Source organism: Megalobrama amblycephala, linkage group LG16 (genome assembly GCF_018812025.1).
Source record: "Megalobrama amblycephala isolate DHTTF-2021 linkage group LG16, ASM1881202v1, whole genome shotgun sequence".
Classification (NCBI taxonomy): Eukaryota; Metazoa; Chordata; class Actinopteri; order Cypriniformes; family Xenocyprididae; genus Megalobrama; species Megalobrama amblycephala.
Genome location: NC_063059.1, coordinates 229,297 through 241,401, shown reverse-complemented (window position 1 = coordinate 241,401; position 12,105 = coordinate 229,297). Strand labels below are relative to the sequence as shown.

At 41.0% G+C, this 12,105-nt stretch overlaps 1 long non-coding RNA gene across 1 annotated transcript; it reads left to right on the top strand.

Annotated features, from left to right (window-relative positions):
* Positions 1-2,368: 2,368 nt before the first annotated feature.
* On the top strand, positions 2,369-6,831 carry LOC125248099. Its single transcript, XR_007180240.1, has 4 exons — positions 2,369-3,182; positions 3,953-4,093; positions 4,478-4,578; positions 5,696-6,831. It is a non-coding gene; the product is annotated as an uncharacterized LOC125248099 (long non-coding RNA).
* Positions 6,832-12,105: the final 5,274 nt, after the last annotated feature.

Here is a 12,105-nt window from a genome sequence, read left to right as displayed (position 1 = left end):
GCGGTGCTGCGGAGTTTGGGCAGCGCAGGAGTGAAGACCGCGAGAGGCTGCCCGAGGCAGTGGTACTGGAGCCTTGTGAAAGGTGGGACAGAGACCCGGATGCCGTGCTCCTGGGATGAGGTGGGGTGGCTGCGGTCCTGGAGGGAGTGGAGGAGTGCCGTCGTCCGCCGTGGGCCGGAGCCTGCTACCGTCCGCCATGAAGGGGAGGAGCAGGGGACGGCGGACTCACTGCCGGCTGCCCTCAACCGGAGGAGCCATCGCCGGCCGCCAGGAGGCGGTCAAGGATCGGGCCGTCCACCGAGCGTCCAGTGCCACCGCATGGCACCGCGAGGAAGAGCAAGTCGCTGATGGACATTATATAAGGGGAATGTGCGAGCAGGAGTGTCAGACAGGGAGTAATGATAAACATCACAATCGCCATCTATAGTAGCCATCGTAATGTCTGTTATGAGAGCGGTGTCCTTTGTGTGTGTAGTGCCAGACCTGAAGCAAGAACAGACATGAAATCCTCTGAAGCCTCAGAAATCTGCTGTGCAAGGGAGAGCTGTGAGTGCAAGGTGCACCCCATCTTTGCTTAGTTCGATTCACTTTTACAATTGGTTAACATGTATGTATTTATGATGTATTTATTTATGCACACTGTTGTGAATTCTTTATATTATGTTTTTTCAATATTATCTGCTGCTGTGTTCTGAATCTGTTAAGGGTTTGTATTAATTATTCTACATATGAAAATGACGTACTACGCAATTAGTAGTGAATACTGTTTTGGCGTAAGTGACGCATACTCAGTTACGCATACGATGCCGTCAGTATATGACACATTTTCCACCCGTGCAGCATCTTTGATTGCAGGACAAAGTTATTGACAAAGTAAGTTTATTTCCTGACTTTATGTTTGACATACTGGATGTTTATACTACTGAGACGATCTCTAACATTAAGCCGTGTTTTGAGATCTTCATGATTATTTGTTGGTCATGTGAAACGCACGTGAAAGTGCTGTTAGCATCACGTCTTATATTGCTGTACCTTGTTTAAGTATGTTTATGATTCTGTATAATATATATTTGTTATACTTTAAAACCATGAGGACACTGTTAATGTACCTCACATTATTTATATGCTCTTACATATTCTGTTTACTTGGTTGTTATTCTGCTAATCGCACTTTGAGAACGTTTATATTGTTTAATTTATAGTTTGCTGTTTTATACAACAGTATGTGGATATTTCTGTTTGTATTTAGTTATTTACTGCTGTTTACTTATTTATTAATTACAGAAACTACCTAAAAAGCATAATATGTGTATATGGTCCCATATGTGATTCTTATATGTTCCAACAGAATATTATAAGGGACATATATGCTGCAAAAACTGCATATACAAATTGCATAATATTTATGTATTTTCAATCCTATATGTCATATGTCCCACATATAACTAAAGTCTTACAGATTTTCATGATGTAAAAACATAGGAAAATAATGCAAATTTAAGGCCTATGAATGTCCACCATATCTCTTAAGATGTGTATAAAACATATTGCATCAGTATAAGGCTGTACTTCACTCATGCCCTCGCTCTTATCTTGTCCTAAGTGGAGCCCTACATATATTAATTACAAAATTAACATTTTAATTACAAAACTAATTAATTAGATTAACATTTTAACATGGGATGACACTTGGTGACTTTAGTTGCATTAGCTCTGTGAACACAAAAATCATGGACATGATTCAGATATGTTAAAGGGTCAGGAGAAAAAGTCACACTTGGCTCCTTTGCGGTTAAAAATGACTGCCATAGGAAATTAATGGGAAATACAAAAACATACAAAAACTCCGAGAATGTTTTGGTGGTACAAACTACAATTTTTTTTTTTTTAATTAACCAATTAGTAATGTACAAACAACATGGCATTATTAACACACTGTTGCATTACAAATTACAGAACAGGTGCATGAGAGAATACAATATAACATAAGCAAAAATATATAAAAATAAATAATAATTAAATAACATCTAATAAAGGGGGCTAGGGTTTTTCTATTAAATCATATTCTTCTATAATGGAGAAAAGCTTTATTGCATTTTTCTTTTTCATCACTTGGAGGGCTTTTATATAAGAAAAAAAAAAAAAAAAAATCATTATGAAATGCATAAAACATTGGTTTCACCTTCAAGTACTTGGATTTGTGTATATAAAATTTTCCCAGCATAAGAATGTTGTTAATCAGGAAGTCATTTTTGTTACTGTTCATTATAAGTCCATAAGTGATGTCCTTTAGAGTGAAGTTTCCAAGGTGAGGCACCTTTGGATAAAGCCAGTCATGAATATCAGACCATAAAGCCTCCACATACATACAATGAAAAAATAGATGATCTGTGGTTTCTATATCATCACAGAATATACATTTATTAGAATCAAACCCAAACCTAAGTCGTAGGAATTCACTGGATGGATATATCCCATTTAAAATTTTAAAAGGTACAAACTACAAATAAACCACTGTGCAGAAAAAAAGTGCACAACAATGAAGGGGTCACGCTCTAAAATATCAAGAGTGCAAAACAGACACATTACACTAGTGTGTGACTATAAAACAGAGCAAGTTTTTACAAATGGGAAATAATCAAGAAAATCAAGAATTCAGCCGCTCTGCAGGAATATGCACTATGCAAAAAACAGCAAGAAGTTTACACACGCACACAAATGAACTGGTGTGGCTGTAACAATTATGGTAACATTGAGCTTTTAAAGACTTTAAAAAGAGGTTGAAATCAGATCTGATTCTGGCCCAGATTAATTGATGTGTAACCCGGGTAACCTAAGAAAAGGAAAACAAATTCTAGAAGAAATAGAGATTCATCCAATCACTGATTCGTGCTGCAATGAGAGACACCCCTAAGAGCCAATAGTAGCGGCGCATTCATAAGTCCCGCCCACTGGTCTCGCCGGCGCTGCTTTCAGCGTGAGCAGATGAGAGAGAGAGAGAGAGTCAGAGGAGATCAGCACAGACGGACCAGACAGTTTCTCCAGAAAATCCACTCATCTAACTGGAGATGTGATCGAGTGCACTGAAAGTGGAGCTTTTGAAGTCGACGCGTCAGCCTGAAGTGATGTCGCCGGAGACAGAGAAGAGAGAGACGGAGCGGATCCCAGAGTGTTGAAGCACTGTGAGTAATCTTCCTTGTGTGAATAAAGATATGATTCTATTCTGCTTTAGGGAGTGAAATTCCAGATATTAATAATGTAAATGACATGTTGAAGTTTCTACAATGATTGATTCTGAGCCGTTTTGAGTAGGCCGCGTGCGCACAGCGCGAGCTGAACTGATTAGCACATGGGCTAAAGCTAACACGCGTAAACATGATAATTGTGTCATGAAATGAGATAAAGAGTTATATATTAGTGTCTATTAATGTTTAATTTGATTGTGTCAATTTGAGATATTCATATGATTTATGGAAATGTCTGAATCAAAAGTTAATTGTTGTGTTTTGCAAGGCCTTACTTTCTTTCCATGGGTGTGAACGTGATGATTATAGTTTATTCTGGTCAATAAACCGAAATATAACTTTCACTTTACAACTTTTAGCAATTTATAACTAAACCATCACTGATTAAACATAGTTACTAGCTTCTTATTGTTCAGTTTATTTAATTGAAGTACCTTACTACACTAAAAATATGGTTTAAATAACGGCTAATATGCCCTTACTAGCCTATTTAAGTTGATCATTAATTACTAGTGTGTATGTGTGTAACATGCGTAATTGTGGACCTTTAAAATAAAGTATTAACATATCTCCTTTGAGATCTGCCGCCCTCCCCTTCGGGTACAGTCATTTATGTTCATCTGTTTACATTTATTGAGGAAAGAAGACAAATATCTAAGAAAATGAATGCGTAGCATTTCCATCTCTTGTTTCTTGTTTCTTGACAGACCGAAAGGAAAAGGACAGTGATTCCCAAACCACAGAGAAATGAATGACTGTTGATGAGGATCAAGCACAACCTCGACAGAGACTCAGAAGAGGCTGAAAAAATGGAGGAAAACGAAAAATTGAGAAACGATGACAAAAAAGTAAGAAAAATGCACATACTTTACTGTTGTGGTGAATCAGCAGCCAGCTATCAAACTGTTTGGTGGATTACTTTAGTAGTTTTTACTGTCTTTGCACTTCAAACTTTCAATTTTTTTGTAGAACTGCTATTGCTTCAATATTATTATTCAACTTGCTATGTAAAGTTAAGACAAAGAATTTAATAATTATTGGTAATTAATTGCATTATCAAGTATATGACAAGAAACCTGAAAGTTTTCCAACCTCTAACATCTGGCATGATGGCTTTGTAAAACGCATCATTAACATTAAATTCATCAGCTGAGATGACCATATGTACACATAGTAAATAGGTGTAAGAGATTGCTTTATCATATTTTATTTTGCTATATTTTTGTTGCTAGAGCTACCAAATCTGTTAAATGAAGTGAAGATGGCCCTGAAGTCTCAGTGTTCGTCAGCATCAGTCACATGACTTGGAAGATGGGACAGGATTTGCCACAGAGTAATTACAGACCCCTACCAACAGAACAGGAAGTGTACTAGATTATCTAGTCAATGAAGTGCTGAAACCCTGTTGTTGTTGCTGTTATTACTATATTCAATGTGATCCAGATGGAGTTAAGTTTAGGTTAAAGGATTAGTTGATTTTCAAATGAAAATTAGCCCAAGCTTTATTCACCCTCAAGCTGTCCTAGGTGTATATGACTTTCTTTTTTCTGATGAACACAATCTGAGAAATATTAATAAATATCCTGACACATCCAAGCTTTATAATGGCAGTGAACGGGATCAATGAATATAAGGCTGAAGAAAGTGCCTCCATCCGTCATAAACGTACTCCACACGGCTCCAGGGAGCTTAATAAAGGCCTTCTGAATTGAAGCAATGCATTTGTGTTAAAAATTTAACAATATTTAACAAGTTATGCAGTAAAATATTTAGCTTCCGCCAGACTGCAATCTATATTCAAGTTACGAAGTAAATTGGAATCACGTCAGTTACAGTTTTTTCCGTAAGTTTAATAGGAAAGGTGTAGGATGTCGCATAAGCTTTGTGAACTGCAAGAGTTTTACACTTTCTTCGTAACTTATAATATGGATGGCGGTCTGGTGGAAGCTAGATATTTTACTTCATAACTTGTTTAAATATGAATATTTTTTTACACAAATGCATTGCTTCGCTTCAGAAGGCCTTTATTAGGCCCCCAGAGCTGTGTGGAGTACGTTTATAATAGATGGATGTGGATGGAGGCACTTTCTTCAGCCTTATACTCATTGATCACTATCACTGCCATTATAAAGCTTGGATGCGTCAGGATATCTATTAATATTTCTCAGATTAGGTTCATCAGAAAGAAGAAAGTCATATACACCTAGGATGGCTTGAGGGTGAGTAAAGCTTGGGATAATTTTCATTTCAAAGTGAAATAATAAGTTTCTTGCTCAGTGCCACAATAGTGTCAATTCTTGTCAAACTCACAACTTTCTGGTTCATTTGGAAGTCCAGATCCCCAAACATGCTGCTGTTGATTTGTCTAACTTGATATGTAGTCATGGACTGTGGGCCACTTTGCTTCCTAACATAAGCAATGTTTTGCCTTTTATTTGTTTGTCTCACAGGAGCAACGTTGCAGAAAGTGTCCTCATGTGGTGACCGCCAGCATTGGTACAGCAATTAATGCCAAACTTACTGAAATTAGAGGGAAGAAAACACAAAAACATCAACGGTCTTTGATGATTGATAGCCGTGACAGTGTGTTCAAGGTATTTTGTTGTTGTTGTTGGAGTGTGTGTGTGTGTGTGTGTGTGTGTGTGTGTTTTGCCTTTGCAAAGTTCAGTTTGATATCAAGTTGTAATTTTAAATTACTCTTGTGGAGTATAATTTGATTGTCTTGTTGATTGTGTTGAAATAAAAGTATTTCTGATGTAAATTTGTGCAAGTAATTGACTGAAATCATATATGATTTGTATATGCAGAGATATTGTAATATTGACTGAAATCATAAAAGATATTTATATGTAGAGATATGAGGTATTAGGTGGAAACATATAAAGTTTGAAGAACAGACACACAATTTACCTATTAAAAACATATATAATCTGTATAAAATTCATATGAGCAAATAATGCAAAATTTAAATGAATCCTATATGACTTGCATATGATTCAATCAAGAATTTTAAATGATTTGTATAGGAAATTTACTGATATTCATACACATTTTCTACTAAAATCATATACTATTACATACTGTTGTCATGTAAAACTCATATAAGAATTTTGCAGTATTCATATATGACCTAAAAATCCCATACATGTTTTATGTGTGCTTTTTAGTATGAAAGTGGCCATAATCGGTCTGATTTTGTATATGACATGTATTGGACTTATATGAAACACATAAGGAAATTCTGGCTGATTTGATTAAAGAATATATATGGTTGCTGTATATGAAACATACAGGTTTTTTTCATATGGGGTGAAACCCTGCACAAAATAAAAGGTGGAAAAGATATGATGACTCCTACCCCCTGATCAGAGTGCTGAAGTGGTTAAGACCATTAAAGAACTGGCATTCAGTGGGGCAATCCCCAACACACACGCTATCATTTTGTGTCAGAAGTCGCAATGGGACATTGATATAGAAATACAATTTTGGGCCAGATACATGTTTTTTCTGATTTGTGTTTGATAAAGTTTCACACTACCTCATTGTTATTGTGAAATAAAAAATGTGTTGTTGTGATGCTTTTTAATTTGTTGTGACAAATTTCACTAGTCAGTTCAGATATACACTGCATAGCGCTCTCTCCCTGATCATCACTCCTCTTGAGTAAGTTCAAATCAATACAAATTGAATAAACATGGAATAACAGCATGCCTACATTGTAATTTTAATTATATACTTATGTTTTAATAAATCTTTAATGAAATTCTGTCTATAAATTTGTTTGACAAAAAAAAAAAATCTTGTTACAAGTCTCGTTATAACCCCCAAGCCTGTCTTTGTATTATTGTACAAGTTATTTGTAAATATCAATACGTACCCAGATCACTGCCCAACTCCATGTAATATACAATCATCCACAGTGTTTGAAGAAATAAAGCTGCACAGGTCCATCCTGCTCTATCTGTACATTAAGAAGTGTTAGAGATACATTAATCAAAGTGCAAGCCTTCTTCATTTTCTGATCTTTAAAAATGTAAACACATAAATGAGCATTGGCACTAATTACTTTTGTGAACTTTTAAATTTAAAAAAAAAAAAAAGTTTAAATAGCATACTGTTCATAATCATAATAATAGTCCTACCTGTTTCATTTTTCATTGAAGAAATGTAGAAAGAGGTCTGTACTGCTTCCATTAAAAACATAAGGATTATCCATACCATTTTATCAAGAAAATATAAACCTGAAAATATTTTTAGAAAAGTTTGTTCAATGAAATCTGTTAATAGACCTGCATGAACTGAGTTAACTTGATTTTTAAAACTCTGAATATTAAAGGCAAATAAACTAATGTTAAAGATGATCAGGTACATTACTGTAAAAGAGTAAACATTTCCCAAAGCACAAACCACTATACTGTAAGTGTAAAGTACTCATTCAGTAGGACTGAGAACTTCTGTATTTAAAATTCAGATTTGAAACTGCTTAACTAATATTTTGAATAGGGATTTCACAATATCAGATTTTCAACTACACAATTATTGTGGCAAAAATAATTCACAATAACAATATATTGCAATATCTCTAGAAATCTTGATATATATTTTTTAAAGTAAATAATGCTATCAGTCACCTTATTTATTGATTTATTTATCAAATTGATCACACCATTTCATACAAAAGGAACAATTCCCCTTAACAGAGACTAAAATGCTAACCATTTTTTTGCTTAGCAATATTGATGGGTGATTTTGAAGCACTGCTTTGTGAAGGTTTAAAACCTTTGTTGACATTTGATTGACAAATTTGTGTAATTAAAAGGAAGATTAGTAGTTAAAAGTCTCTTACTGTCAGGAAGTGAACACAGAGAGAGGATCCAAGTGCAAGTAAAATAATATTTATTGACAGAATACGCTGTACAATAACTTCACTCCAAACGGGCAGTCGCTGCAGAGACTGAGGCGTGCTGAAGCAATGGCGTGCAGAGGCAGAAGAACAGGGTGGCGCAGGGCTGCAACGGGTATCAGAAACCAAGGAATAATCCAACCCAGACGCGGGCACAAGACGACAGTCCATATAATCCACCCAGACGCGGGCACAAGACGACAGTCCATATAATCCACCCAGACGCGGGCACAAGACGATAGTCCAGAAATCCAGGAAACAGGAAGTGAAACACAGAACACACAACACCAGGACAGCCTGCAACGAACTGAGAAAGACACCATGTAGACACGCACAATATGTAGCACACACAGAACAAGACACGGCTGGCAGCACATCACAATCAGACAGGTGGGTGACGCCCACACAATCACTCACTCACAGGCAACACACACTACAACCACACGAGGGCGAGTAAGTGAACCCATGAACCATGACAGTACCCCCTCTCCTACGAGCGCCTCCTGGCGCTCCCAGGAGAGCTTACCTGTCGATTGTAATCATCAATAAGAGAGTGATCCAGGCTGTCCCTGGCAGGAACCCAACTCCTCTCCTCCGGACTGTAACCTTCCCAGTCCACCAAGTACTGGAATCCCCTCCGCCTAGCGTCCAAGATACGACGGACCGAATAAGTAGGTTCCCCATCTACGAGTCGCGCGGGGGGAGGAACCGGAACCGGCGGATTAATGTTGGAATGAAAAACAGGTTTAATTTTAGACACGTGAAAGACGGGATGAATTCTGCGGTACGCTGGGGGAAATTTGAGGCGGACAGTCACCGGGCTAAGAATCTTGGTGACCGTAAACGGGCCAATGAATTTGGGTGCTAACTTGTTACTCACGGAGCGGAGCGGAATGTTCTTGGATGAAAGCCACACTTTTTGACCAACGACATAAACGGGAGGCTTCAGCCGGTGGCGGTCGGCCTGGGCCTTGGTGCGCGCTCCCACCTGAAGACTCTTGGGCTCTTCTCCACGTGTGACGACACCTCTGGACGAAGGCGTGAGCGGAGGGGACCGCGACTTCGGACTCCAGACTGGGAAAGGCAGGTGGCTGGTAACCTAGACTACACTGAAAAGGCGACAGGCCCGTAGCCGACACTGGTAACGAGTTGTGCGCGTACTCCACCCAAGGAAGCTGCTGACTCCAGGAGGAAGGATTCTGAGCTACCCGACATCGCAACGTTCTCTCCAAATCCTGGTTGGCTCTCTCAGCTTGCCCGTTCGTCTGGGGATGGAAACCAGATGACAAACTAACCGTCGCCCCCAGTAAACGACAAAACTCCGACAAAACTAAATTGGGATCCCCTGTCAGAAACCACGTCTACTGGGAGGCCATGGATACGGAAGACGTGATTAATGACAGTAACCGCTGTCTCCTTGGCAGTAGGTAATTTGGGCAAGGGGATGAAATGTGCCGCCTTCGAGAACCGGTCCACTACGGTCAAAATCACCGTATTGCCCTGTTAAGGAGGGAGGCCTGTAACGAAATCTAGCGCTATGTGGGACCAGGGTCTCGAAGGGACAGACAGCAGTTGAAGGAGCCCCTCTGGGGAACGACTGGAAGTCTTCCCACGAGCGCAGACAGAGCAAGACAAAACAAAATTGCGAACGTCGCGAGCCATGCAGGGCCACCAGAATCATTGCTTAACCAAAAAACTGGTACGACTAACCCCTGGATGACAAGCCAGATTGGAATCGTGGCCCCATCGGATAAAATCAGAACATAACCCCTCTGGCACAAATAACCGACTCGGTGGGCACCCGGGCGGAGGCGTTACCTCTTCTAAGGCCGTGCGGACCTTCGACTCGACCTCCCATGTAAGTGAAGAGACAATGAGTCTCTCAGGTAGAATACACTCGGGAGTGGACGGGCGCTCGGAACGGATCAAAAACACGAGATAACGCATCGGGCTTGATGTTTTTGGACCCGGGGATGGTAAGATAGAGAAAAATCAAAACGACCGAAAAACAGAGCCCACCGAGCCTGCCTAGAGTTTAGTCGTTTAGCGGATCTGATGTATTCAAGGTTCTTATGATCAGTCCAGACGATGAAAGGTACCCCCGAACCCTCCAACCAGTGACGCCACTCTTCCAAAGCTAGTTTGACCGCCAGCAGCTCCCTGTTACCAATGTCATAATTATGTTTGGTAGCGGTTAGACGATGAGAAAAAAAACGCGCAAGGATGCATCTTATCGTCCGCGGCGGAGCGCTGGGAAAGAACTGCACCTACCCCCACCTCTGACGCATCAACCTCCACCACAAACTGACGTGAAGGATCAGGGGCGACAAGAATGGGAGCCGAAACGAAGCGGCTTTTGAGGTTGGAGAATGCAGCCTCAGCTGCATCCGACCACCTGAACGCTGTTGCGGGGGAGGTCAAGGCAGTCAGAGGAGCGGCTAGTTTGCTGAAATTGCGAATAAAACGGCGGTAAAAATTGGCGAATCCCAAAAACCTCTGCAGGGCCTTGCGGGAATCTGGAATTGGCCAATCCACCACAGCCTTAACCTTGTCAGGATCCATGCGCACCCCCTCGGACGACACAATGTACCCCAAAAATGGAACTGACTGTGCATGAAAAACGCACTTCTCCGCCTTGACAAAAAGCCCATTCTCTAACAGCCCCTGGAGCACTCGTCTGACGTGTTGCACATGTTCCTGGAGAGAAGAAGAAAATATCAGTATGTCGTCCAGGTAGACATATATGAACTGATCGACCATGTCTCTCAACACGTCATTGACGAGTGCTTGGAAGACGGCGGGCGAGTTGGTTATGCCCTTCGGCCTTTCCAAGTATTCAAAGTGCCCTCTAGGGGTGTTAAAAGCCGTCTTCCACTCATCCCCCTCCTTAATGCGGATCAAATGATAAGCGTTGCGCAGGTCCAATTTCGTGAATATAGCCTGCAGCCGTTCAAAGGCAGAAGACATCAATGGCAAAGGATAAGTATTCTTTACCGTGATGTTGTTCAGTCCTCTGTAATCAATGCACAGCCGCAGAGAGCCATCCTTCTTACCCACGAAAAAAAACCCTGCCCCCGCGGGAGACGAGGAAGGGCGGATGATCCCAGCTGCCAGAGAATCAGAAATATATTTCTCCATGACCTCCCTTTCTGGATTAGAAAGTGAATATAACTTGCCTTTGGGCGGAGAAGACCCTGGAACTAAGTCTATGGCACAGTCATAGGGACGATGCGGAGGAAGAGAAGCAGCCCGGGACTTACTGAACACTTCCTTCAGGTCGTGGTACTCCTGGGGCACGTTTGACAGGTTCACCGACTCCTCCTGCAACACAGAACGAGACACAGAAGAACAAGCAGACAACAAACAAGACGCATGACAGTGCTGACTCCACTCCGCCACGGATCCCTGGCCCCACTCGATCCTGGGCTTGTGTTCCACCAGCCATGGATGTCCCAGGACGATGGGATGATGAACAGATCTGGAGAGGTAAAATGACAGCAGTTCAGTATGATTACCGGAAATGACAACGGTTATGGGCTCCGTGGCGTGTGTGATGGTGGGTAATTTCTGTCCGTTGAGGGCAAAAACAGATATGGCGCGATCCAGAGGGTGAATAGGAATGTGCAATTGTTTTGCCAGATCCCAGTCCATGATAAATCCCTCAGCGCCTGAGTCGACCAGAGCCTGGCAGATGTGATGTCCCGATACCCACTGCAGTCTCACCGGGAGGAGCATCGCAGACGAGGGTTTATCCAAGGCTAGACCGCCTGACAGTAACCTCGGTCCTACTGCCGGGCTTTGTCTTTTACTGGGCAGTCTCTAAGAAAATGTCCAGCTCCACCACAGTACAAATGGGCTCAGGATCGAACGGGGGGCCGACCGTGTTCTCTCCGCTGACTCCCACAGCATCCAGTTCCTCGAGGCGTGCTACAGGCTTCCTGCGTTCAGCGCGTTCGT